The sequence below is a fragment of the Falco punctatus genome, assembly GCF_963210335.1.
Source record: "Falco punctatus genome assembly, chromosome: 8".
NCBI classification, from domain to species: domain Eukaryota; kingdom Metazoa; phylum Chordata; class Aves; order Falconiformes; family Falconidae; genus Falco; species Falco punctatus.
The window spans coordinates 6,628,502-6,655,403 of NC_137588.1; the positions used below are offsets into that span (position 1 = coordinate 6,628,502).

The 26,902-nt window shown below is 44.2% G+C and overlaps 1 protein-coding gene across 5 annotated transcripts in view; it reads left to right on the forward strand.

Moving 5' to 3' along the window:
- The first annotated feature begins 1,279 nt into the window (after positions 1 to 1,279).
- The window catches only part of HDAC4 (histone deacetylase 4), a 270,456-nt gene continuing 244,833 nt past the window's right edge, over positions 1,280 to 26,902 (forward strand). The window contains exons 1-2 of one of the 5 annotated variants that reach the window (XM_080400678.1): positions 1,280 to 1,497; positions 18,366 to 18,456. The gene's annotated coding sequence lies outside the window, so the exon portion shown is untranslated. The other 4 variants (XM_080400685.1, XM_080400686.1, XM_080400677.1 and 1 more) reach the window with 4 other exon arrangements.

Here is a 26,902-nt window from a genome sequence, read left to right on the forward strand (position 1 = left end):
CTGCTTAGTTTTAGGCATTTGTGCTAGTCAAAGGTAAACCAACAAAATGCAAGTGCAATGAGCGTCGTGCCAGCCATGGGCTTGGCCAATCAAGAAACTGCAGCTAGAGAAGACTTGACAGTTCAATAGGGTAATTCTTTAGAAAATAGATAAATCAATTAAATGTTGAATGGTTGCTAGGAAAACACAGGTAGAGGTAAGTGTGCTGAACAATTCCTTTTATTTAATTTTTTATTATTCTTAATAATAAAAGCAAGGATTTGCAACGATTTTGAACTATGCTCTCCTCTTCTCATTTTTTTTATATCTTGATTCAGCTGTTTGCTATTAAAAGCAGTGTACTCAGCAGCCATTTTTTATTGAGAGTACTTGATGGATAAAAAATTAACACTTCAGCAGTGGGATCTTGAATACATATAACTGAGAAAAAAAAAGTTCAATATTCTATTAAAATGCTATGTATCTACCATGGCTTGCATTTTGTATGGGAGTTAATCTATTGCCATCAGTATCCTGAGAATCAAAATATAGTTTGGGATACATCAAACCACCTAAGGAAAGACAACAAGAGCACGTAGCTTTCTTGTTACAATCGGAAGAGTTAAGTTCTAAAGAGCACATCACCTAACAGCACTAGTTGCCCTCCACCTCATGTTTCCCTTAGTCAAATTAATACAGATTTGAGTTGTTCTTTCTGTTACATTTCCACCTCTTAGTAGACAGAGGTGACACTGTGGAGGAAGCTATAGGTCAAGGGGACAGCGGGGAAGACTAGTTTGGTGCAGAGCCGCCCAGTGCTGTGTGGAGAGCTCTTCACCCCACCCTCCGGCTCATGCAGCTTCGTGCTCGGCCATGAGATGCTGGGGTGAGGACAAAGTCACCATGCGGGAGGGGATGGTGCTGAGGCCTTGGCTGCCCTTCAGCTGCTCCACAGGCTGCCCCTCGAGCAGAGGCGAGGTGCGGGTGCTGTGCTGCCAGTGAAGGGTCCCTGCCTGCCCGGGGCCTCCGAGCCTGAGGGGGCCGGAGGCAGCCGGCCTCGGAGGCCCAAACTCCAGGCTTCCAGCCCGCTCGCCGGCCCCGGCCTACCCCGGCCCGGGCTGAGGGGCTGCGGGCCCAGCGTCGACATGGCGGACACCGGCCCGACCCCCAGGGCCGCGCCGTCACCTAGGCGACGGGCCGCGCGCCACGGGGCGGGGCCAGTGGCCCGGGGCGGGGCCAGTGGGCCTGGGCGGGGCCTGATGTCTTCCCTTCCTCCCCCCTCCGCGGGAAGGCGGGGGGGGGGGGGGGAGTGAGAGAAAAAAGGGAGCTGTGGCTATAAATAAACCGCGCTTCCTGATTGGCCGGAGGGAAAAATGGTCGCACCACGTGACTCTCCATCTAAAAATTCCAAGATGGCGGATCCCATCACGGGCTGAGTCCGTTGGTGGCGCGCGCGCCACGGTGTCCGCGCCGGGGCCATCGCCGCACAGCCTCCCCGCCTCGCCCGCCGCCGCCTAGGTCAGTACGCGGCGCCCCGCCGCCCCCCCGCTCCGCGCCGCCCCCGCCGTCGCGCCTCGACGCGGCCCCTTTAAGGCCGGGCGCTTTTCTGCCCGCCGGCTTTTAACCGCGGCAAGGCCGCTCCCGGCCGCCGGGGCCTTAAGCGGCCGCACGGCTGTTTTTTCCTCTCTTCCAGCCGTGAAGCGCGCAGCGTTCCGGAGGGGGAAGGTGATGGGCAGCTCCTAGCGCCAATGGGATCTGCCGGTGCGGCAGTGGCGGGTGGATTTGAGCCACTCGGTGGCTCCTGCCGCGCGCTGATTGGTCGGCGCCGCTTGGCGGGGCGGGGCCGGGGAGCGCCATCGCTCGGCATGGGCGCAGCGGCGCGGTGGGCGGGGTGGGAGGGGCGTGACGGGCAGCGCTCCGGCCCATTCAGAGCGCCGGGCCTCCCCGCCGCTCGCGTTTTTGTGAATGAGGCGGGTGGGGCCAGCGCGGTTGAAAGGCACGCCCCCTCCCTCGCTGGACCCGCCCTTTCCCTCCCCTCCCGGGCGGCCGCGACTCCTCCTTTCCCCCCCCTCCCCCCCCCCCCCCCCCCCCCCCGCGAGCAGCGCCGCCGCTGCCGCCGCCTCGGTGCTGCGCGGGGCTCGGCGGGGAGCGATGCGGGCAGCGGTGAGTGCCGCGGGCGGGGGCCGGGCCGGCCGCCCGGGCTGTGGCCGGGGCGTGGGCCCGGGGGCGACGGGGCGCGGGCGCTGGCCGGGGTGGCGGGGCGGGCGCGGCGGCCCTGCGGCGGGGGCGACGCCCGCGGCGGGGCCCTGCGGCGCCGAGCGGGCCGCGGCCCGGGGTCGGTGCTTTGCCCCCTTATCCCGCCCCGGGAATAACGCGGGACTTGGGGAAAGTTTCTGCCGGGGCCGGCTCCGCCCGCGGCCCCGCCGAACGCTCTTCGCGCCGGGCCCGGGGCTGCCTGGCGGGGCAGCAGCTCCCGGGCTGGGCAACGGGGGTGGCCGCGACCCCCGGGGCCCCAACCCCTTAAAAACCAAAAAATATCCCTCAAACCGGCTTTCCTTGGGAAAGCCGAGAGGTGTTCCCCTCAGCATCAGGCGCTTTTCGGCAGTCCCGAGGTGCCGCGGGCTGTGTGGGGAGATGACAGGTCCGAGCCGAGCCGGGCTCCGTCCCCGGCACAGCCTGCGGCGTCCCCGGCACACGCCTTGGGGAGGGGGGGCGTCAGCAAAGTGCCAGTGCCGCTCCGAAACGCGAAGTGCAACGCTGAATTCACCCCCCCCCCCCCCCCCCCCAATAATAATAATAAAAAAAAATAAATCCTACCGGGCGTTCGGAGGAGCGCGCAGGGAGGTGTTGCCGAGCGGTTGTGTGGGTTTTGCTGCAGGAATTTATCAGGGCAGATGCTGTGCCAGCCCCGGCCCCGCCACGGTGGGCTGCTGGGGGTCTGTGGCGTGGCCAACCCAGCGTGACAGCTCCAGCGAGCAAACGTATTTACACAGCAATTATCGGACTTTATAGCGCGGTGCAGCGTACCACTGAAAGGGAAGTAAACCTGCCCTTTATTCAAAACACTTGCGTAATTGCTGTGTGCACGCGTTTCACGATAGTGGAAGGTTTGGGTGGGTTTTTTTTTATTATTTTATTATTTTTAGTTGTTTTCTTGTCGGTAGCCTGCTTTGGGAGATTTGCATAAATTAGGCTTGTCGCTGCAACCGCTTGTTTTCTGGCCATAAGAGCGGATTTCATTTTACAGGCTCGCCTGATATTCCAGAATGGATTACAGGTCTAAAAATGTTCCTAAGAAGTGGGATCTGTGTTGGGAAGGTGTGGGTGGATTCAGGATGTGAAAATGGCTTGCAAATCTGGGATGGGGTGTGCAGCTCGGGGTGGCGGAGCTGGGGGTATGGGCACTCTCCAGTGTTCTCCATTTCTCCTCAACAGGCAGCTTTATTTCGTGCTTGTTCCTAACAGCTGTGTTCTGTTGTCTTCATAATGCTAATTTGAGACTGAAGAGATGGAGCAAGTATTATTTTGGTCCTCCGTGCTACAGTGAATTTCACCGTTGAGTGAATAATCTCCTTGCCAGCGCATTTTGATTTAGTGGTATTATGTACTGTCAATAACTGGGACTTGTGCTGTATTCGCTGCCGTCAAAGTGCTTTCGCTTGTTGCCAAAAGCTACCTGGAGTTAATTATCTGAATTGGACTTTTTTTAACAGCAACATTTTTAAAGCTAAAGAGCTCTGAAGTTTATATAATAATCTGTTTTTTTGGCAAGGTTTCTATTATTTTTTTTTTGTGTGTGTGTGTAATGCGGTCTGTCGCGGCACTGAGTTTTAATCGTTTCTGATGTTTCCACCACTGCTGTATGGAGTTTTCAGCCTAAAAGCTGCTGTTGTCGCTCCGCAGCTTCTGAAATAGTCGAGGGCATTGAATTAAGAAAGCTCAGCTGCTTGTATACAAATATACAGCAATTACAAGGCAACAAAGTTATTGCAGAATCCTCCTGTAACCATGGCAACATGTTCACTCAATTACATTTGGAAATGTAAAATGCCACCCAGTTAGAAAGAGTAAGTTTTAGCGACTGCAGATTTTTTGTATAAAGTGAAATGTGTAAGACATGGCTTTCCAGGATTATATACATTTCTTCATATTTGGATGGCGTGTTTTAGCATGTGTATTTGACAGATTTCCATTGCTGGTATTAAGCTGTGTCCTTGGTTGTCTGAATTTGTGTGTGTGTGGGAGAAATCCCAAAATGTTTAAATCTTTAAAATGTAACTTTGCCATCTTATAATTTCTTTGGTTTTGCTCCAGGACTTGGCTTTAGAAAGCGGGCAGATTAGGAAACGCGTGAAATACATTTTGAAAATTACCTCAGAATACCAGAGGAATTTGTCATTTACTTAATGGGATAGAGGCATGAAAGGAGAGCATATGTATGGCATGAAAGCTTTTATTCCTTTGGGAGGACATGTTTGTTGAGCAGTCTGTGTTCATGTAGTTGATCTCCGATGGACTATTCTGAAGTAGAAGAATACTGGCAGGTGTGAGCTACTGCACTTGTGGTCAGCCCCGAGAGAAAGCAGGGAAGAAGTTCTCAAGAAGCCCCAGATTAGGAGACAGCAGGTTGAGTACACCAAGGTCCTAATGTGTGATGCAGGTGAACTCCTTAGTGGAAGTCAGTTTCATTTACTGCTTGCCTTTTGATGGAGACTTACTAGCAAAAAAAATAAAACAAATTATGTTCTTGCCTATGTTGATCTTTGTGTTGATCAAGTGTTTCACAGGCAGTGAGCCATTAATGCAGAAAAAAGGAAAAAACAACAATACACTTAGAACAAATTGTTGCTTTTTTCCCCCCTAACCCTGAGTGATGTATTTACAGACACCTGAAATTTACGAGCTTCTGAAGAAGTTACCCAGTAATGGGAACCGATACAAAATATTTAGGTGGATGCAGATTGCGGTGGGTTGTCCTCCAAGAAATGAGTTGTTCCCAAATGTTCAGGGGCTTGAACTCCAGGCTGTTTCCCAAACCCGGGTTGTATCTGGATTGGAGAAGCTTTGCAGGTCCCGTGGACCTGTGCTAGGTTATGGATGGTTTTGGAAGGAAGCTCTGTCCAACCTGTCAAGTCTTTCTGCTTTCACCACAAGCAGGTAGCTTGCCTGCCTTGTGGTTTGCACACTTCTCAAAAGCAGCAGCTTGAGCAAGTGTGACTTTCTGCTCCTATGGCGAGTGCTTGTTTTTTTCTTTGCTTTCTACCATGGGCAGAGGTGGAAGCACAGGAGCTGCCTGTTTATGGACTGCTGGAGAGGGGGCGTTCATCTCAAGTGTTCAACCTTAAATCACATGCTGAACTGCTAGGGCGAGGAGTAGGGCTTGTTAAAATTGAGCAGGAGTCCATGATTTTGGATTAGATTGCACTCTTAATCTTTTTGAAATAGTTTTGTGCTTTCTGGGGAACAGACTTCTTAAAGCCATCTTAAGGTGTATCTGTGATTCAGAGACTTGGTGCATTGCCTGAAACTTGTCCTCTAGGATCACTCGTAGGTTTCAAATCTGAGGAAGCTGCAGACTTTCTATACATGAACATGCCCAAACACATTTAAAACAAAGTGTTGAGACAAAAACTTGCCACCAAATACACAGTATGTGATAGGATTAAATATTCTAGGGGAAATTTCTTTCATCTTCCAAAGCTGAGAATAGGCAAGAGCTTTTAAAATGGTTTGCTCACAAATGTGCTTCTCAAATAACTCGTGCTAGAAGAAGTTAGTATGTTGAGTGTCTCTTAAACGTTACTGCGCAGGCTTACCTTAAGGAGGGCAAACTGACAGTTTAATGTAGGGCATTTATGTTCTTGATCAGCTGAATATTGTGCATGCTCCACTGAAATACTACTATCTTCATTTCTGGGACTTTTGGATTGCTTGTATGCCGCGCCGTATCTTTGTAAGGTCATAGTAACTAGTCGTCCTCGTGTTTCCTCAAGGGTAGTGTGCGTCTGTCTGGGTTAAGTGGTGTGAGAGTGTGCTAACCTGATGCTCTCTTCAGGGTTTGAAAGCCAGAATGCTCGCTGCCCAGCTGTGCCAACTTTATGTTGGGGTTGAAACACTACTTTGGTGTCCTTTTCCAGTTAAAGAAGTGCTTGTGTTACACTCCTTGGCATTGTATATATTTGTGTTTACTGGAGATAAATACTCCTTGGCATTGTGTGTGTGTGTATATATATATATATATATGTATAATATAAAACCCCAAATGCTCGGGACAGTATTTTTACTTGTCTTACTACTGTGTGTACTCAACCATAGATGCATTACCAGAAGAGTTTATTTACTGAATAGTATCTGTTGCTAGCCTGTTCCAAATGGCAAAGCCTGTTACAAACCACAAAGAAATATTAATTGAACATGTTATTTGGACACTCGTAACAACATTCATTAAATATTTGCCAAGTGTTCTTGACCCTTTTTGCTGGTTTATTTGGTGAGTCATCTTCTACTTCATTGTTCCTCCATTTCACCTTTAGCTTGTTTCCAGTTATCCCATTGCTTTTCTGTAATCTTTTTCATTCCTGCTACCTAGTCTACAAGGCCAGCCATTGGGTGTAAATTTTATCAGACTCCTGCTGGAATCCTTTGAGCTTGTGCTTTTGTGAAATTGTGTTTTACTGGACGGAGAAGCTGACAGGATGTGTCTTGTCACTGAATTCAAAATTGCTTTTCGGTTTTGAGTCCACTTCCCTAATGGATAGCTTCTGTTTTCCATTTACCTTTGCTTCCAGGTTTCCCAGGTTGAAGCATACCAATGATCCAAAAGCAACAAAAGGAAGCTGGTTCTCCTCAGCTTGCTTACTGATCTCAGACCTCTAAAGGGGGGGGATGGAACCCCATGAAAATAGGTGGTTTAGCCTCAAATTGTTTAAGCTAAGAAACAGCAGAAACTCTAAAGCTGTCTGCTTTAATAATTAGAAATGTGGCAATTTTTTTACCTAGTAAAAGGGGTAAATAGTCTTCTGAAATATTGAAGTAAAAGCTATGTGCGGTGGGGGAGGAAATGCATCTTGGCATTTTGATTTGATTTAGATTGTTTCTTACATATATTGTCTCTATATTCCAGTTCCTTGGATGAGGGGACTCTTCAGACTGCTCTAGTAATTAATGCCACTTGCATTTTAATTGTGTTATGCAGAAAACTGAAGCGGGCCAGGTTTACTTTATCCTGCAGTGGACCATGTTGATAAGGCAATATATAACAGATGATTCATGAAGTGATGCTTGTCATTGCCAGGACTGCTTGAATAGCAAGCAGATTTTGGGCAATGCTTCTTCACCGGAAAGACTCGGGCAGTTTAAACTGAGAGAAGAGACAAATATGTGCTGTATTTCTGGCCATGTTAAAGGAGCTGCCTCACAAAATATAGAAGAAGTTGGGGGGTGGGAATGGGTGAAATAAAGCGGGCTAGAGAAGCAGGAAAGCACACAGAGGTTGCATAATAATGTTGAAAAAGGGAATAATTAGGAAAAGACTATAAAATCTCTTGGAAAGCTTGTGTGGTTTTCCCCTTGCAAGAAATTATAGCTTGGCGTTCCTCTAAAAATTTGGCCCTTTTTTCCATGGCATTCATTACTCTAGGCACTTCTTGATCAACATATTTTTTTTCCTGCATGTTTTCCGGTTGGATATTACTTATTAAAATGTGCTTCAAACTGCCGTCTACTACCGCAGAGGAATGTGTGTTGACTTGAGATTGCGGGCATACTTAGCTGTCTGTCCATATCAAATGATTAAACCTTTGTTTCTCATACAGGACATATTTAAAAGAAGGAATTTGCAGTTTGAAAATGGATCTTAGGCTACTAAGAAACCTTTTTCTAGTTCGGTCAAGGTTAGGTTTTGTTATTTTATTTTATTTTTTTTTAACCCAAAGAGTCTTCTGAGACAGCCATTTGGTTTGGTTGAGGACCAGAGAGGTGTTGGGAGGAGCCGAAGGCCATGTGTGCCGCTAATGTGGCTTATCCGCGGTCTGAGGAAGGAAGAGCTCCTTTCTTTGGGGCATCGTTACAGTAGTTTAGACAAGTCCGTAGGAGGTGACAGCGTTGCTCGGGCAGTGTGTTGCCCATGAGGTGATGATGTCTAGGAAACCATCTGGCAAGTTTTTCAGCTGTCCGTGTTGCAGATGTGACTTGCTGAAATGGCAAATTGAAGACCCTGCCTTGGGCACGATCTGGCTGCCATGTCTGGGTTTGTTCCTGTGTTTACTCTCTTGTTTTCTTTTGAGTTTGATCTCCTGTAAACCTTTGCTGGATGCGTGTGTCTGTATGTTTTATAACAAGGCAGTAAGCTCTTGGATGAGGAATTGTGGTGCAAGTTTTTTTTTTTTTTTTTTTGCAATCATAGGATAAAATGATGTATGGGAGATTAACCTCTCAAATTGGGTGCTAGCAGCGTAGCAATGTGTTGTTTTGAATGATCTTTTAAAGTGTGTCACTCATTCTGGTGAACACTGACATCCGATTGAACTTAACTCCATTCGTCTTTTATGAGTAGTGAAAAATTTTGATATTTCACATGTAGGAAATAATTTACTTTATTAATTTTTCTGAAGAACTGGTGCTTTAATGAGGTGTCTGTCAGTAAGACTTAATTACTGTAAAATTCTGTGAACATTAGTATACTGTGGCTTGTTCTATGTAAAATGGAATTTCATTTGTCAAACGCGCGTGTTAGCATTAGTTTGCTGATATAATTAGCGTTAGCTTAAATTTGAGAAATAGCAGTTATTCATAACTGACCTGTCACTAGTAATGGTGTGCAAGATTTAGCAGGGTGCTGTACTTGCCTGAACTGGTGCTGCTCTGCCCTCTCTGTGATTGCGCACAAGGACACTGGTGGCAAGGTGTAGCATCACAGCTGCGTCCACACTAATGTCTTTGAACATTTCATGTTGAATAAACAGTTATTCAAATTTGCTCTTCAGATTAAAGGTAGAAGAGCACGTAACGCTGTTCCCCTTAGTTTTCATTTTACTTCAATGGAAACCTGTGTCTTTCACAATGTTATCTCTAGTCAGTTAACGTACTTCTACTGTGTTGCGTTTTCCTAACATGCTAGAACAGCTTATGTTGCATGTGCTCAGTAGAAAAACGTTCAAGTTAGTTCTGGTGTTGTGCTGGCAAAACTTTCCATCTTGTGTGCATAGCTTCAAGAAAAGGATCCAGAATGTAAGCCTGAAACAATGAATTAATTCTGTTGCGTGTTGTTCCCAAGAAGTATTTTGAAAGAGAGTGTTGTTGGGAGTATTAGGAGAGTTACATTTTTCCCCACAGGAGCTACAGTTATCTAGTTTTTGTTAATATTTGTCCCAGATTCTGTTAAAATAGCAAATACAGGTAGTTCTTCTAGTGAGCAAAACGACAAGAAAAAAAAAAAAGGCAAAAAATGTGCCTGTCTTCTTGCTGCAGGTTCATATAAAATGTAGAGCAGTGAGATTTGCTTTTCTGCTCAAATAATGTGCGTGAAAATGAAGTGTTAAGTGAAGAAAAGTTGCGTTATTAACACCTTTAAAACAATGAGGATTCTGAAAAATGGAATAGTCCGCGAGTTTTAACCTTGAGAGGTTGGTAGCTCGGGGCAGTGGGAAGGGAAGAGTCTACTCTGGAAACACAGTGGCAGTGGGGCAGGTATTTGTGGACACCGGCTGATTTGGAAGATGGGATGGGAGGGAAGATGAGCTCTTGGCCTTGAGGCCTTGACTTCGACTGCAGTGAGTGGCTCAAACTGCAAACGATGAAGGGTGTAAAGATTATTTAATTCCCAAGGACCAGCGGAAAGGAAAGAGCTGTGATGCAGACTGTCAGGCAGGAGGGGTCCTGGAAGGAGAATTTAGGCAAAACTTGAGCTTTCCTGCAGGCCGCGTTATATTTTAGAGCACTGCATAGGTGGAACTTTCTTCAAACAAAAAGAGAGTTGCTTGTCCATCCAGCTAAGGCTTTTTAAAAAAAAAAATAAATAAAGTTGCTGTACCCAGTGCTTTGGGCTGAGTCGGGAGGGGACTTCTCCCAGCCCTGGTGTGATCAAGGTAGCTGGACTGTGATGCAGAGGTTGGCCTCTTGCAGCACAACACACCCTGCTGGGAAGCCTGGCTGCTTTCCTTAGGCCATTTGGGGAAGAGGGAAGCATAGACATCTTTCTGGAATATCTGGGAAGATACAGGTCATGTTTCTTGTGGAGGACTTGTTGGAGGGGATGAATGACGGCGCTGTCAAAAAACTGCAAGAGGGTGAGAAAGCAGTAAGGTGCAGTTTCCTGCCGCCTTCCCAAGGAGACGATGCAGTTCCTGAGCATGGTTTGTGCTGCCATTGCATCTCCAGGGGCAGTGAAAGAAACGGCTCCCTACAATGCTAGCAGGATCTAAACACAGCCCTTTCTTGCTGCATGTGCAAAGCAGAAAGCCTAGTCTTGTTGCTGCTCTTTTCTGTTGTTAGTCAACAAATTGACTCCTGGATTTCTGTAAACGTCACCTCTGCTGTAGGTAGCTGGTGATTACAGTCACAAATTAACTGAAGTTCTCCAAGTTTAATTATGTTGCAGCTGCTCTTACTCAGTGGAAGCAAGGCCCAGATGCGTGTGGTAGTGAGTATGCTCAAGATTTTGTCTTGTCTTCGTTCTGTGATGAAGAGGAAGGGAAGGCAAGATGAAGAGGCCATGTGCAGCCAGGTGGTTTTGAATCTAGTGTTGGGTATCTTGCTGAGTAACCAATCCTTCCAGTGGATTGGAACAGAAATTGGCTACCATGATCTGCATTTGCATTTCAGTTTTTCCTCACCTACTTGATGTAAATGAGCCTCCTAAAATAAACTCTTTTCCATATGGATTCTGTTGTGCACTTCTCCTACCCAAGACTGATTTTCTGTTTGAATCTGGTGGCAATGGTTTGGTTGGGAGAAAATTTTATTTGCTTATTTCGTCCAACTGTTACCTGCTGTCAGACTCTGGTGGAGGCTGAAGGATACATGTGAGTGAAGACTGCCTCTCGCAGGATTTTTAGCCTGGAAGCATGACAAAAGGAGGAGGGAGAGGACTAGAAGTGAACATCAGGGTAGTTACTCTGATTGCATGTGGTATGTGTTGAATGCTTTGTTGGTTACAGTATACCTTGAAGAAGACAGCCTTGTAAGTTGAAATCTTGTTCAGAGTGTGAATCACTGAAAATAAAAAACACTTTTACTATGCAGTTTTATGAGCGATCCATGCTGGTATTGGGTGGATTTACATAGATTACATGGTCTTGTTCACCTCCCTGGCTGTATGTGGGTATCTTATGTTGATATTTCCTGTACTAGGTTATGCTTTGTAAAGAGAAATTGGTGGTGGTACCCGATAAATCTGATTCTTGTGTCTGATTCGTGGTACTGCAAATGTAATGATAGCTGGTGTTCCATTTAGGGGTGGGGATCAAATCCTTCTCAGTGCAGAAAGCTTGCACACACGTGAAAAACAGAACACAATCCGTTCTCTTAATGGAGAAGTGAATGGTATGAATCCCTTTTGGGCAGAATTGGGCTGATCTTCGCAAATTGACTGGTAACCCTGGGGGTGGTGGTGTGGGGCAGCTGGGAGAGTGCTGCAGTGAGTGCCCGGGGGTTGACAGTGGCTCTGGATGGCAGACATGTAGTTAGTACCAATTTCTATGGCCAAAGTGTTCTTACGTCGGTTATCGACAGTATTAGAAATCTCAGCTGAATTCAGTTTGGCACTGAAAGTGTGCTGCTTCTGGTCTTTGCTATAAAAATGCTGGTCTAAAAATAAACCGACGTGCAGGGGAGCAAATGAAGAACTTGTGCACAGAACATAAGGCAGAGTGCTTGACTGATTGTGGAGATGGTATCACAGAGTAATGCTGACCATGGCGTGAATGAGGTCAAAGGAGGAAAGTTTTGCACAAGGTAATAATTCCATTGTAAGAGGAGAAGGAAGGAAGAAAACTGAGCCTTGTAAATAGGCATTGAACAATTCGATAAGCCTACCAGCGGCTGGACTGCCACACTTCAAAGGATATGTGCCATAAAAGCCCAAATAGAAGTTGAGTGAGGAATATTACACCCCATATATGAAATCTTGTAGTGTAACAGCTAAACCTGGCTGTCCTTGTGCAGGTCCTGTTAGAAATTTGAGTTCGGATTGTACAGACAGTATTAAAAAAAAAAAAAAAAAAGCATTTGTGTTTAATTAGGTATTTACTTTGTTTAAAGTACCAGAAAACTGAAGCGACTTGAGATGTAGCCATCTAATGCTAGAATTGTGAGCATCTTCTTTGCATGAGGCTTATCACCCCTCCTCATGAGAAGGATATCCAGTTATTGTAAACTTTCCATTCCTAGATCTTCCGAAGTGCCATTATGAATGACATTCCCCACATTCTTTCCTTTGCTGGAAGGAGCTGATGAAGCCGGGAGGTTGGGAGGCACACTGGAAGCTGAGAGATAGCCTAGTGAACTAGAGCCCGAGCTTTCTGCTCCCTCTTCTGAAGGTATTCCCAGTGTGGTATCCCCCCAGTCCAAGGAGTTTGATATGGACATGCAATCCTCCTTGTTGTCTTTTTGCCCCAGTAAGAAAAATCTTCAGTCTCTGCATTCACTAGAGCAACTTTTAAGAGGAGCAAGTTAGGCTAAATTAAAAAAAAAAAAAAAAAAAAAAAGAAGGCAAAAAGCAGCATATTCTTGGCAATAATTTAGACTTTTGCTGTAAACTGTCTACATTCCCTGGGGGATGAGGTTTCCTTTTGTGAAAATCTGTTCTGGATTCAGTATGTTTGGCAATTTCTCTGTGTGACTACCTTCAGTTTTTCGTTTTGGTGGTGTAAATGAGCAGACTAATATGTGTGATTCTAAGTACTCAGATTGTTGTTTTTTCTTTTTTTTTAAAAAAAGAAAATAACCTCTTAAGTATACTGGGGACTGATGAGGCTTGCATTCATAGTATTGCAGCACAAGGTGTTCTCTGTTTTAGACTGTAAATATTTATCTCTTGTCAAAGCAGAGCAGTTACTATTGGGAACTGATCTGGCATGCGAAAAGGTTTTCCTTGAGGAATTTGTTTCCTTTTATTTACAGTGTTATCATGTATTTAAATTCTGGGGCCTCAGTGTATAGCTCTGAGGCTCGTTCTTAACATTGGCAACAAAAATCTAAATTATCACAGCCTCTGAATACGGTTAAGTGAATTCTGAGCATATGCTGTAGCCAACCAACAAGTGTGGGTGTGAAATTCAAGCAAACATAGGAAAAGGTACAGATGTTTTCCTGCAGCTACAGGAGGCCTACTAAATGAGAAAGGCTGCAAGCCCCATCACCGGGTGCTTTCTGGGCAGTAGGTGCCCAGTGCTTGGCATGGCTGTGATGGAAAGAGCACGTATCGAGCACGGGTGTTTCATGGTCTGGCATTTTGCAATCGCTTGTCTCTCTCCCCCTCCTCTTTGCGTGGCTCTTCTCTCCTGGAGCAGACCCTCACAAACCCTTGCTGTGTCTCCATTTAGCCTCCCTGCCAGCGAACATGCTTTGTCATAACCTTTCTTCAAGAGCTTCAGTGCTGTGAGTTTTGCTGAGCGATCTCTTGTTAAATTGCTATCTGTTATGTTTACCGCAGGTATGGAGAGATCTAGAGATCGTTTCCTGCAAGTAGCAATACCTGAATCCTCACTGCTGGCTAAAGGTCTTGCTTTTGGAGAGTTGTAGGTTGCTATAATCTCTCTGCAGTGGCTTACATTTCTGGATAAATTGTTTCTGTTGTATCGTGCCATATGTGGGAGGCTTATTCAGCCTGGAAAGGTCTGATTTTTTTTCCTTTTTTACATCTTACTAGCTTCTGTACATATTTTTTGTACTGGCAGTTGCTGAAGTTCAACTGTGCTTGTTAGGTAGCTGACTTCCCCGCGTACTTTGTCTCAGAAGAGAAGCTAAGGGCTGTCAAGAAGCAGGTGTCCTAGTTGGAGTACTTCCCCCCCCCCCCCCCCCCCCCTTTTTAGGAAACAGGCTCGTTGATTGAAACAAGTTACTGAAGCAGAGTTCAGCCCCTGCCATTGTAGGGAAGAACTGCTTTTGCTCTTGCTTATGAATGTGCAAAATGCATGTCTCGGGCTGTAGCCAAAACTGGCCTTTGAGCTTGTGCCTCTGATTTAGAGGTGGTAGGCAGATAAAATGAAGTGAAAATAAAAAAAAAATGCTTTATTTGGCCCTGGTGTTTATATATATATGTATTTCATATATATATGTATCAGTCACATATATTTCATATATATACATTTCTGCATGGTGTCTCTCTCAAAACTTCAAGGACAGTGGATGGATGTCAGAGTACTGCCTTTTTGAAACGGCTCTCCTGAGTTTATCATCTGCTATCAAGTCACGTAAACTTCAGTTCTTGCACTGTAATATCTGTCTTCAGGGATGCATGGTCAACACAGCCTGTATTTTCTTCTCTCTCTGACATCTTGTGTGAAATTTGCTGTTTGTGGCTTCAGGGCATCAAGCTCTTTCCTGGTTTGTGGAAGGGTTTGTAACTGGTAATTGATGCAGCTTTGTCAGGGTGGTTTATAGCTTTATGTAGAGTCTTTTATATAGTACTTCCAAATTAGACTCCTAAAAAGTAAATGTCCAAAGTTATTCATACTGTGTATTCATGAATGCTGTGATATTCGAAGTGGTGACAATTTTTGAATAGAAACCTTTGTTCAGTATTTCCTTGAATGAGATATAAAGCTGTTCTGGTGAAAAGGAACTGTTCTGTATAGTTCTGTGCTGGACTTGTCTCTCTTGCGTTAATGCAATATATTTTAGAAGAATTGGAGTTGTTTCTGAATGTTACTGGCTGCCTATTTGCATATTTACTGGCTTTTGTGCATCAAGATATGTCAGCCGTCTCTGTTCCTTTTTGCTTGATCTTATCTCTCCATTCCATTTCAGGAAAAAATTCTTAGAATCTCCTTCCCCCCGGCCCAGGCTTGGAGTGTGCTTTGCATGCAGAATGTTTTGAGGTAACAGGGAGTCACGTTTGCTTTGCACTGGCTGCATACTGTTGCTTGAATTTAAAACTGGTGCTGAAATGTAAATTTCCAGAGATGACTAAAATCCAAAGGAGTTATTTGTCTTTTGTAGTGCACCGTAGCTAGCTTTGCATTTTCACTGACTTCTTACAGAAAGGGGCCACAGTTGTTGCTAGTGTTGGCTATCAGGCCATTTTCTTTTTTCTTGACATAATGTAACTTACTAATTATTGTGTTCATGGTAACACAAGACGCATCCAGATTAACATTTAAAAACAACGCAACCAAAGATTTTGGCAGTATCTTGTATTCCTTCCCGTTCGTTTAATTTAGAGTATTCCAAGTAGCAAGTGATAAAGCAAAAGGAGATTCTGCACAGCAGAGCTTTGGGTGGGTAACGACAGCTTCCAGAATCGTGGAATTGTTTAGGTTAGAAGAGACCTTTAAGATCATCAGGTCCAACCCTTAACCCAGCACTGCCAAGCCCACCACTGAACCACGTCCCTAAGGGCCACATCTACGCGTCTTTTAAACACCTCCAGGATGGTGACTCAACCACTTCCCTGGGCAGCCTGTTCCAGTGCTTGACAACCCTTTTGGTGATGAAATGTTTACTAATATCCAATCTAAATCTCCCCCCGTGCAACTTGAGGCTTTGTCATCTTGAAAGCTGAGGAATTCCTCCTGGTGTGGTAGCAGAACTGTTAGTGGGAAGGTTTCAAGAGGATATTTAGGAGCATGCAAAGGTTTAAAATCCTAAACCCCAAAAGAGTGAATAAAAGAGCCTGAAGTTTGGGCTATGGTGTTTTAAAAATGGAGAGAGATGGCTGAAGAGGGATGAAAGCGAGTTTAAATTTCTTTGCTTGATTCCTACCCTGAAAAAGGAATGTCTTACAGGAAGGAATATTGTGTCCATGCTATTTAGTGTGTGAAGCCATAAATGGCAGTATAAATTTTAATCTAGATCATAGAAAGTTAACCAAATGTGAATCCTTGCATATCCGAGCAAGGGCTCTAAGGCTTCCTTGAGGATACCGAGTTGAAGTCTGTCTTTTCAACTGGCAACTGACAGTGTTTTAAACCCTACCTTAAAAAAACCCCATGGCAGATACTGTATCAGTCCTTGAAATATGTCCCAGGTTTTGTGGCTTTACAATCCAGTTTTCTTATTTCAAGGAACAATTCCAATTTGTCTTGCTGTGTTCGTGTTGTGCAAACAGACAAAATGGGCTATATAAAATGCTGTGTAAATCATAAAGTAAATGGAGCTCTTCCTTCACTCGGGTAAGTAAACTCAGAAGTCTGATGGCCTCTCTCTAAAGGTAACCTGCAAGTGTTTCTTCAAAGGGTTTTGTCCTTTTTTGCTTTGATGTGTTATAAAACAAACAAATAAATAAAAACCAAGCCCCAACACCCTCAAGTATGATTAGTATCAGTTGTTCCTTCCTTGCTTTTCTTGCTTGTCAGCTGCAAGCTTGAAATATTTGACTGAAGATCTATTTTTTATTAAAGGGTGATATTGGTTATTAAAAAAAATTAACCCTGCTTAGAGGGTTCACAGCACAGGGATGTACATTTTTCTGGTGATTGAGTTAATTTTCTATTCTGTGTTTGTGGCTTGAGAGTGTGACTTGTAATTTAAAAACGGAGCAAGTGGAAAACCTGCAATGCCTATGAATATAAAGGTATACATTTACTTAGCCTTCCATAGGGATTGCTGCCTGTTCAGTTACCAGCAGACTTGTGCTTGAAGTCTCAATAGCTTTGGCGGATAAGCCAGGGACTGAGCAACGTGCCCTGGGCTGCCCAGTGTCCCGAGGGGTGATCCCATGTGCTTTGGGCACGACCCGTGAGTGGCAGGATGGTCCATGGGGAGCTGGTGGTGCTGCTTGCTGTGCATTCCCTGCCTGACAAACCTCAGCCTGAAAGCAGTATGTTTCAGCAAAGGTGGTTCTCTGGATTTTTCCTCAAGGAAAAAAAAAATCACTGCTAACACGTCGCATATAATTTAAAATATAATTTAAAGAAAAATATTCTAGCTAGCATTTAAGGTTTTTTTACATGGCAAAAATAACTTTGGACTTAACTGGCAGAGTACTAAAAGCTGTCTGGATTTCAGTGTTTGACTGCCAGCTCTGTCATGCTGTTACAGGTGTATGTCAGCATCACTTTTCATATGCAGACGATGAGAGCAGAAAAGGTTTTCCCAACAAATAACAACAGCAAAAATTATATTGCACTTTGCCTTGAAAGTTGTATTTTTTTTTTTTCTTCAATGTGGTATCCTCTATGCGTATCTGTAAAACTTGGGTTTAGGTGATGTCCTGATTGAGAACCTTTGAGTAAGAAGATACGCAAAGACATAACGCACTACGGTTATACACACTAACACTTTTTTATTGGCTGTAGGAAAACAGAGGCACTTTAAAAGGAGAAATGGAAGAGTGACACCACAAGTTCATTATGAATGGGGTCTGGATTACTGCGTTGCTGTGGGGAGTGCAGTGTTTTGGTAACGGTATCAGCATTCAGTGTAAGGCAGGAGTAGTAAAGCATACAAAAATGTAAACTTTGGATCCCATGATGCTAGCTTTTGTGGGTGAGGGTGTGCTGTTGTGTGATGAGCTGTGCAACAGCCAGAGTTGAGGGTGCTTATATGAGGTCTACGTGCTTTCCTGCAGTGTGTATTGGCAAGCAGAGCCCTGTTCCTGTGGGACAGACTCGTGGGAGATGGAGTTCAGGAGCGGAAGGGGATGTGTGTATGAATGGTGGTAGCTGGCAGTCGGTTCCTGCCAGTGGCATAGTAGCTGCATTAATAGGTGTGTTTTGCAGGGGCTGTGTGTCATCTAGATTTAGAAAATGGCATCGGTGTTGTCCTCAAACAAAAGAGCTTTTTGAAGCTTGATAATGAGTGTTACACTACTTAACTGGGGCATGAAAAAATGTAATAAATAACTGAGCTAAGTGGTTCTTCCCAGGGAGTGTGTCTGGATGAGGCTGGGTGAGCAGTCATGGGTGTGTAGGACCCTTCTGCCTGCAAGGGGGGTGAACTCCTGTGCTGGATAAGGGGAGATGGAGGTGATGGGGCAGAGCTGACATCTTCAGATGTCATTTTCTGATTCTGAAGCAGTGGGAGAGTCCAGAGGGAAGTTTGTATCATGCTATATGAATCTTAACTGATTTTAGTCTGTGCTGCTAGCATGATAACACTTGGTTTGTTATTTGGATTTTCTTTTACTGTTTTCCCTATGCCAAAAAAAATATTGGGTATCCATGTTGCTGATGATTAAAACACACAAACTGTTCTAATATCTCTCTTTCTGTGTTGCTATTTTGCAGCGAACAGCAGAGGGCTAAATGTCCACTTGAAAATGATGCAACTTGTTTGGGGAGACCTTGGGGCATGTTTCTTTCCAAGAGCATGACAAAGGTCAGAACTTTAAAAGCACAGTAGTAGTAGGTGGGAATGGTTAGCGTGGTTAACATCGTGAGCTGAGTACGGGGTATTTGTGAACATGCATAACGAAGTTTCTGGTTAAACTTTAATGCTGGTTAAAACTAGCATTGCCATATAGTCAGTTCCAAAAGAGACCTGGGGAAGTGTTTTACTAGACAAAAGAATTGTACGAATTATGTGACAGAATTGTTTTACTGTTCAGACTAAATTATTTTCTCTTGGTAATCGGATAGCATTCAATTAAAAAAACCCACCAAACTAGACTAACCTTAAACAATGTTTGTTCTTTAAAAAAAAAGTCAATATTTTTCTCCAAGTTAATGAAGTAATTAACAGTGATTGATGACACATGTACTCAGCTATTTTGTGCTGGTAGACCAGATGGGTTAGGCACAGCTAGTGACCAGTAATTTTGATTCTTTGTGAGAAGGAACAAGAAGTTCAGATGTGGGCTGTAACAGCTGAGGTACATGAATAGAAAAGGTGGATGTTTTTCTTTCTGCCTTTCCTTACCTATGCATGAGGATTTGAAAAACAACCCCAGGTAAAGAATTGTGGGTTGTTCATTTCTAGTAGTTAAGAAAGCTGAGCTAGAGTGAAAATGTGGTTGGTAAGTTGAAGGTTTTCAGTTGTTTCCCAAAACTAATTACATAAAGGTGTCTGTATCCGCGCCCCTCCCCCCCCCCCCTTTTTTTTTTTTTTTTTCTCCTGGCTGTATCAAACTGTTTTGAAAGAGAAGGAATGATGGTGTGTCTGCACAAGCAGTTGAAAAAATAAGCCCCTGAAAGCTGCATCATTGAGGAAGCCTGTGGAAAAACGGTGGCTGCATCAATGAACTTTTATTGTGATCCAGATTTTCCCCCCTTGGTGTCTGCTACGCTAGCAGCGTGGAGGGAGACGATTTAGCGAGTGTCTTGGTACGGCACGCTGAAGATGGGTGTCAGCAAAGCAGAGAGATCTCAGTGCTGCTGAAATGCTTTAATGGGACTTCGGTATAGTGATACAATGGTATGTTTTAAAGTGTTGGGATACATGAGAGGTTGCTGAAACTTTAATTCGCATGAATTAGGGGGGAACTTAATATGTTGTCAGTGTTGTGTTCAGATCACAGGCATCAATAGGAAGCTTCAGCTGTTCTGGAGTTTGCACGGGAATGCTTCAGTCCATGAGACGAGCTTGCTGTCTGCTGGTCACACAAACTCTTCCTGGCACTGAAAACATCGTTGGGGGATTTTAATTAAAAAGTATATAACATTTTTTTTATCACTTTCAGTCAAGTATTTAAAAGGAGTTTTGATTTCTGTGCGTCTGAATTACTGTAGCTAGGGTGATCTGCAAGGAAGGAATGAAGAAATGAGACGGATGTTGTCCGCAAACTCACAGTATTAATTTCCCTTCTGTCAAGTGCTGCTTTCAGCTCTCCGATTTGACTGCTTTCAGAGGCAGAAATACTAGGATGGAGATAAAACACGGGATGAGGGAAGAAGAGGGCTTTAGAAAAAGCGAAGACGGTAGATTTTTATAGGTAACTGTCCAATTTGTACCAACTCCTCCAAGGCTTCAGAGCAGCTGGAACAGGCTCCCGAGGCAGACTTTTATCCTTTCTCCCTCCCACGCGGATCCATCTGTGAGACTGCTTGTTCTTGCTGCTCTTGCTGAGAAACTGGATCGAGCTCAGAAGCATCCTGCTCTTTCAGACCCTCTGCCAGAGTCTTGCTAGTCAAGGAGGGCTCTGTAATCCCGCAGATCTACATATTCCCAGGTTTTACACACAGTCACTTGCATTTCTGAATCTGCAGCTCTTATAGAAGAGCTGTATTCTTGCTTGACTAAAAATTTTTTTCAAGCTGTTGACCACTTCATGTTGGAGTGTCCACAGGGTGAACCTGAGGTATTTCTACAATTGCTGGGGTTCCTAAAGATGACTTTTTGTTCAGTCTTGGATTATGCATTGGAGTATTTAGGTCCACTCATCGTTCACTTGGTTATTCCCAAAGCCTTGTTTTTTTGCCTCTACGAGTATTTGAGATACTTGCAATGCTGCTTTGATGGCAGTGCTAGTTGAGGTCTAAAAACAGAGGAGGTATCAGCAGATCCTCCAATAGTATTGCTATTGGTGTGAAATCTGTGGAACTAGAAATAATGTTAATGCTCTTGTGTACTCCTAGCAATGAAGGAGAAGGGCCATAAAAAGTTCTGGGGTTTCATGGTGTCCACCGGAAGATCTGAGGTTTTTCTTGGACGTGGAGGCACCTTCAACTTTCAAAGCAGCTGTAACTGTTGATCAAGGTCGTGATTTGCAGAAGTGTCTGTAGATGGGACCATGAGGAATTTTGTGCAGAATACGTAAAAAGCATGTTCTTCCAAGCAGTCCTTGCTTTAAAGCTTAGTGAGGAAAACTTGCAGACTTTTGCTAGGGGCAAGTTCTAATAGTGGCAGGTATGTGTTGACTTAACGTTGAAATGGGTGAAGAGGTCTTCACTTCTACTGAAACATCAGTGTCCCCTGTGTTTTCAGTTTGGGCTGGTGTCTTAGCATTTGGATTTACATAACTGAAGTGCAAGGGCTGCTACCAGAGATCAGTCTGAGCAGCTGACTTCACTTTGAAACGCAACTGAAAAGAGCCTGAGCAAGGCAGCCTTGAAGAATCTGTGTGCCATGGACATTAGTAGTGGAGTGTTTCTTGACAATAAGAAGCAAAAGGGTGTGAAACTGTAGAAAGCAATTTTTTTCTTGATTATTTTTATTGAGCATTTCTGTTACCCATAATTAGATTAATTAATTCTGTATAGGTTTGCTACCCTTGAATAGCTGTGGATTAGTTCCGTGTTAATAAAGTAGCTCACAATTAGTTAATAGAGTCTTGCCATTTGCGGTGACTGTTAATTTTGCTTTCCTTTAATGTCTGATGGTGACTTCGGTACATGCATAGCCCTGCTTATATTGCAAAGGATTGCTTAACAAGCCACTGCCTGAAATAATAGCAGGATTGCTCCAAAAGCAACTGCCAGGGACTGTCTAGCAATGTATTATAGCCTTCTCTGAAAGAACTGTGTAAATACAGAGTAGGTGTTGGTTATTCTTGAAGTCTTAATGCACATATACTGTAATTTAACACTTAGGACAAATATGGTTAGAGATTGAATCTTTTCCTGAACATTATACCATACAAAACCTGTCACAAAGTTAAAATGTTTAGTGTGAGCATATAAGCAATAAATCTTCATAGGGTGTATTTGAAAGTGGAGGTTTAAGGGAGAGGTAGGAACACGGTATTTTTTCTACTTTAGGCTGTCATATGAGAATAGCACTTGTAATGGCTGGCATTGAAATGTCAGCATTTGCTAAACAAATGTACCGTGTTTTAATTCCTTGAAGTACTGGGTAATGCTTCTGTATTTTTTAAATGGTTAGTACATCTGGTTTATTGTGTCGAGCTTTTGATCTTAAAGGTAGGTATCTCTGGTTTTGCTGCTGCAAGGTAAAAGTATGAAAACAATGAGTTTGGCAAAGATGGGATGCCTTAGTAATAAGGGCTAGACTGGTCAGCCTGGGTCTGTACTGACTGTGACATGTATGTACCTAGTGTACTATCGGTGAGAAGCTATTTGATAACAGCTGTATTAGGTTGGGTTTCCTGTTTAATTGTTAGTTACACAGTTATAACTGTAATGAAGGCTTCAGGTACTCTGATTTTGCTCTCTGCTCTTTGAAGATACCGGGGTGCAGTTTACATACTCCCACCTGCCAGTTCACTTGAGTGTTTTCTTTCACTTAATGATTGCAGGTGTACTCACCACTTTTGTGGAAACTAATTAAAGAGTTTGGTATGCGATTTCAGTGCAATATAAAAAAGTTATATGGAGTAAACTTTGTATTTTGCAAGATGGGACTGTCACATCAGTGTAGGACAAAGCAGAGTTGAGTTGATTTGGTGATGGTAGGTTGGTGTGTAGGTGGGCATTCGTCTTTAAAGGTACTTGATTGCCACATTCTCCAGCAGCATCCAACACAAAGTACCTTGGGAGGTGTTTCACAACAGGACATGCAAACGGTGACATTTCTCTGAAACACTCTCCTGTGAGCTAGTGACTTGTCTCATGGGTTTCCTGGCCATGTGCAGAAGCACTTGGTGTTTGTCCTCTTGTCTAAGAAGTTTATCCATTTGCTTTGGAATTCAGGAAGACTTTAGCTTTTTCCAGCACCCCAGGGCAGAGTTTCTTAGTGCAGCTAAGAAGTGGCATGCAATGCTCTCTGCTTCAGCTTGCCACCTGAAGTTTCTTTTCTGATACCTTCTCTCCCTTCTGTGTCCACCCAACCTCTCTCCCAGAAAACAAATGGGAAAAACTTTTTGCTCTGAAGGAAATAGGTGGAAAGCAGAGTGATTGATGACTTCTCTGTTTTAATCATGATTCTGCATCACTGTAATATCCTTAAGTCACCTCTGTCTTGGCTGAAGATTTACCTGCTTCACCTGTATGAGAAATTTGTGCCATGCCTTTCCCTTTCTTTTTCTTGTCCTTTTGAAACTCTTACACTGTGAATTTGGAAATGGAGGGGTAGTATCCAGATCTGCAAAAAATATTCATGACTTTGGAGGAACTGGGCTAATATGGCAGCAAATTTGCTGTTCCGTTTTTATTTTCTATTACTGTCATGGTATTCTAGTTTCTCTTCTGTCCACAGCTGAGCATTAAGCTGATGGTATATTTTACAGTGCAGCCTGTTATTCCTGCAGTATGTGTTTAAAGACAGAAACTGTCTTCGGAGACTTAAAACTGTTTGAGAGGACGTCTGATCTTGTTTGAGGCTTGGAAATATGTTTTCTGGGGGAGGTCTGTTTGAGTATCTTTGAAACTGTAGAAAACCAGCACTTCTGTAAGTGGGCATTGCTTGTGAAACTTGGTCTCCCGGGACAGATTCAGTAAAGCTGTATTTTGCTTGAAAAGCAGGAGTTGAAGTGATGTTGTCAAAGGGTTCTGTGGGTCCTCAGGACTACCGCTACTTTTTTTTGTCATCTTGCAAAGTGGTAGCTCTGGAGACGTGGTCCTTAGAGAGAAGAATCAGCCTGGGAGACTGTTTCACACTGCCTCTGCTCTAAATAAAGATGCAGTGAATCATTTTGTGGTCACAGTAAGTTATTATTGTTTTCAAACAGCTATATGCCTCTTCCTTGTCCCCTCCTCCTTTCATCTATAGATCCTATATTGGCAGTATTTTATAAACAACCCCTGAAAAGCAAAGGCAGCTTTTTTTCTTTTCTCTGGGTAAAGTTCAGGATCTGTTGTCAAAGGAAAGCTTTAATCAATAATCTCCAACAGAGGCACTGCCTCTCATTAGCTCTGTGAGTCTGTGCAAAGCACATGCATGCTGCAGCGTTGTGTTGTTGGCAGGCTGTGTGTTATGAGTAGGAATTCAAGCAAGCATCAAGATGATGTTGTCATTATCTTACATGGAGCATGTGGCATTTAACGATACTATTTTCCTGTTAATGCGGGAAGGAATCTAATAATGGTTGACTATTTTTTTTTGGGGAAAAAATAAGTGTTACTGGTATTTAATCTGCCGTGTCAGGCAGAAGGATTGGTGACGATGCTTTTTGGAACATGGGTGTTTCCATGGCTTTTGGAGACCAAATTCCGTGGTGTTGGAGTGCTGCTAAAGAAGTGCCAGGATATGAAAGGTGTTCTAGCATCCTTTTTGCTGTTGTCTTCACGGAGCTGGCTTCCTTGTCCTGCTAAAATGCAGTGTCTTCTGCAGAGTTTTTAACATTTTAGGGGTCTGAAAGGCAAAGCAGCTTTCTCTGGACCTAGAAGTAACCTTCAGAGCACAGGCGATGGGTATAGTAGGTGTATGACTTACACCATGTTTTGATGCGTTGAGTCAGCGAGCAGTTGGGTTTGTTGAACTGAGGTTTTAAAGTGATCTTGTCAGCTGGTTGTAGTGTTGATGGTATGCGTCTGAGAGGGCCGGTAGATGAAGCAAGGTCATCGATAGCTGGGTATCCTGAAGCAACCAGGCTGACTTGGCTTAAAACAATCTTGAAACTTCACCCTTAGGCCAAGATTTTTATCTTGGCTGAAGTACCATAGCAATTTAGGCTCTGAAAAATAGAGCTTTGTAAATAAAGCTCTATCATAACTTTAATTACTGGTTACTGCACATCTGTACTTGTGACTAGTAGAGAGGCACATCTGGAACGGGCTAGGAAGAGGAGGGTGAACATTCATACCGTCAAAATATTTGTATGGCAGAACTGTAAGATTCCTGTTAGTTGCTGTTTTATTTTTGTTTTTTTTAAAAGGTTTCAGTAGCTGCAAAGTGTATGGAAGCAGAGTTGGAGAACTGTTGGATTACTTACATTTCCTAGTTCACGTGCAGTTCTGTCTTAGTGGTTGCTTAGATGCCCAGTGGGGAAAAAGGGATCTTAGAAAGCCTTAGAAAGTGGAAGGAATAGTGTAGAACCGAGTTGTGGAGCTATTGTCTGTGGTTTTGGGGGGCAAGCCTGGTCATGCAGTTAGAGAAGAAGAAGGTGAGGGACCTTCTGGTTTAGAACGCTGTTTAATGGTTTTGTATTTAGAGCCATGTGCTTTTTCCCTATAGGCGTTATTCCTGTGTCGCCATGTGTGGTGGCCCAGCCTGTTGACAAATTTGCCACTGTTTTCTTTGCAGCTTCTGGAAGAAACAGCCGAAGTCTCATGAAAGTGTTTTAAGCAGACACATTCCTTCCCTGACATAACTGCTGGAAGGTCTGCCTGCCATACTGCTGGGGACTGAGCGTTTTGTGTGATGTACTTACTGGTAGAAGATAAATACAAGAAGAGCTAAAATGGCCAATAGTCCCCTTAATCTAGGGAAAGTGCATAGTAAGGGAGGGTTAAGGCACCAAACCAACTGAGAAATAAGGGGCTTTTGCTGAGGCTGCAGCCCCTCAGTGTGTCTCTTACTGTATGGTGACTGCAGGTATAGAGGCTCGTTATCAGCTGGTGACAAGGAGGTGACCACACACTCAAGCTGTGGCTAACTTCTGAACCAGAGATGTGATGAGGATCGAGCAGCAGATGCACCAGCTGGCATGGTTTTATGGAGCACGTGCTCTTGGGCATACCCTGGTAGAAGTAGGCTGAAATAAATAGGCATTAATTTGCTCTTTGTGCTCCTATTCCAGACTTCTTAAAAAAAAGCAGCAGGTACCAGACCCTGAACAATTCTCCTGCGAGGCAGGAAGCTTGATCATACCGGTTCTGTTTGCTACACCGTGTAATATAAGAGTGTTCTACACACTTGCTTGTCTTAGCCTACGGTTCTGCTTGGACTTTCTGCACCGTCGTCTGAAATGTGCAGTGCCATCCACAGTCCTGTGTGGACACTTTGGCTGCCCTGCACTCTGTGCCTGGGGCTGTACTCCATGTGAAGTGCCAAAGCTGGCACAGGCAGTATGCCACCGATTGTTGTCTGCCAAGAAAATTCACCTAACCGGCCGGCAACCCCGGGGCTCGCTTGGAGACGGCAGGCAGGCTAAGCACGATCCTCCCCTGGCAGCAGTTGTCCATCTCATTCTGCACCCTGGAGCCCAGTGAGTCTGACCTGAGCATGTGTGCATGAAGCCTGCTGTGCCCGTGATCCCGCTCCCCCCCAAAAAAGAAAGGTGAGACACACGTCTGGCCAAAATAGTTGGTTGTGGAGTTACTCACAAGAGGATCGTGCTGCTATAAACAAACACGTACTCATCCCTATCACATACGGCGTGTGTCTGGGTTAGTAGTGGGCAGGCTGCCTAAGCTGCTCATCCCGGCCATGACCCAGTCCTTGCTGGTGCCTGAAGAGTTTGCAAGGAACGTGCTGCTGGATGTGTGGGGTGGACTTGCTGTTCTTCTGGCTGAGATGTGCAGGCCAGATGGGATCGCTCTTGTCCTGGAAGGCAGTGGAGTAGAAGTAAAGCAAGCTCTGATTTTTGGTGTGTGTGGTGGTTTTTTTCGTGGTTTTTTTTTTTTTTTTTTTTTTTGTTTGTTTGTTTAGTTTTGGGTTTGTTGTGGTTTTAGGTGTTTTGTGTTGTTTTGGGATTTTTGTTCTTTTTGTTTCTCGTCGTCGTTGTTTTTAAAATCATAGAATCATTTAGGTTGGAAGAGATCCTTAAGATCATCGAGTCCAACTGTAAAAGGAGAGCATTTGTTTGGAAAATCCTATGGGGCTCCAAATATCTTAGACAAAGGGGTAGACAGCATTTTGCTTCTCCCAGTTTGAGAAGTGTTTTTGTGAGATAGTGGCAAAATGACAAATTTATGTAAGAATTGTTGCAGATAGGGGCCTGACAACAACTTTTGACTGCTTTGGAAATGTCTCATTGGACTGCATTGAGATCAGTACAAGTGGTAACTGAAAACTAGAGTTTGGTGGTGGGATGAGTTGGGAAAGGACT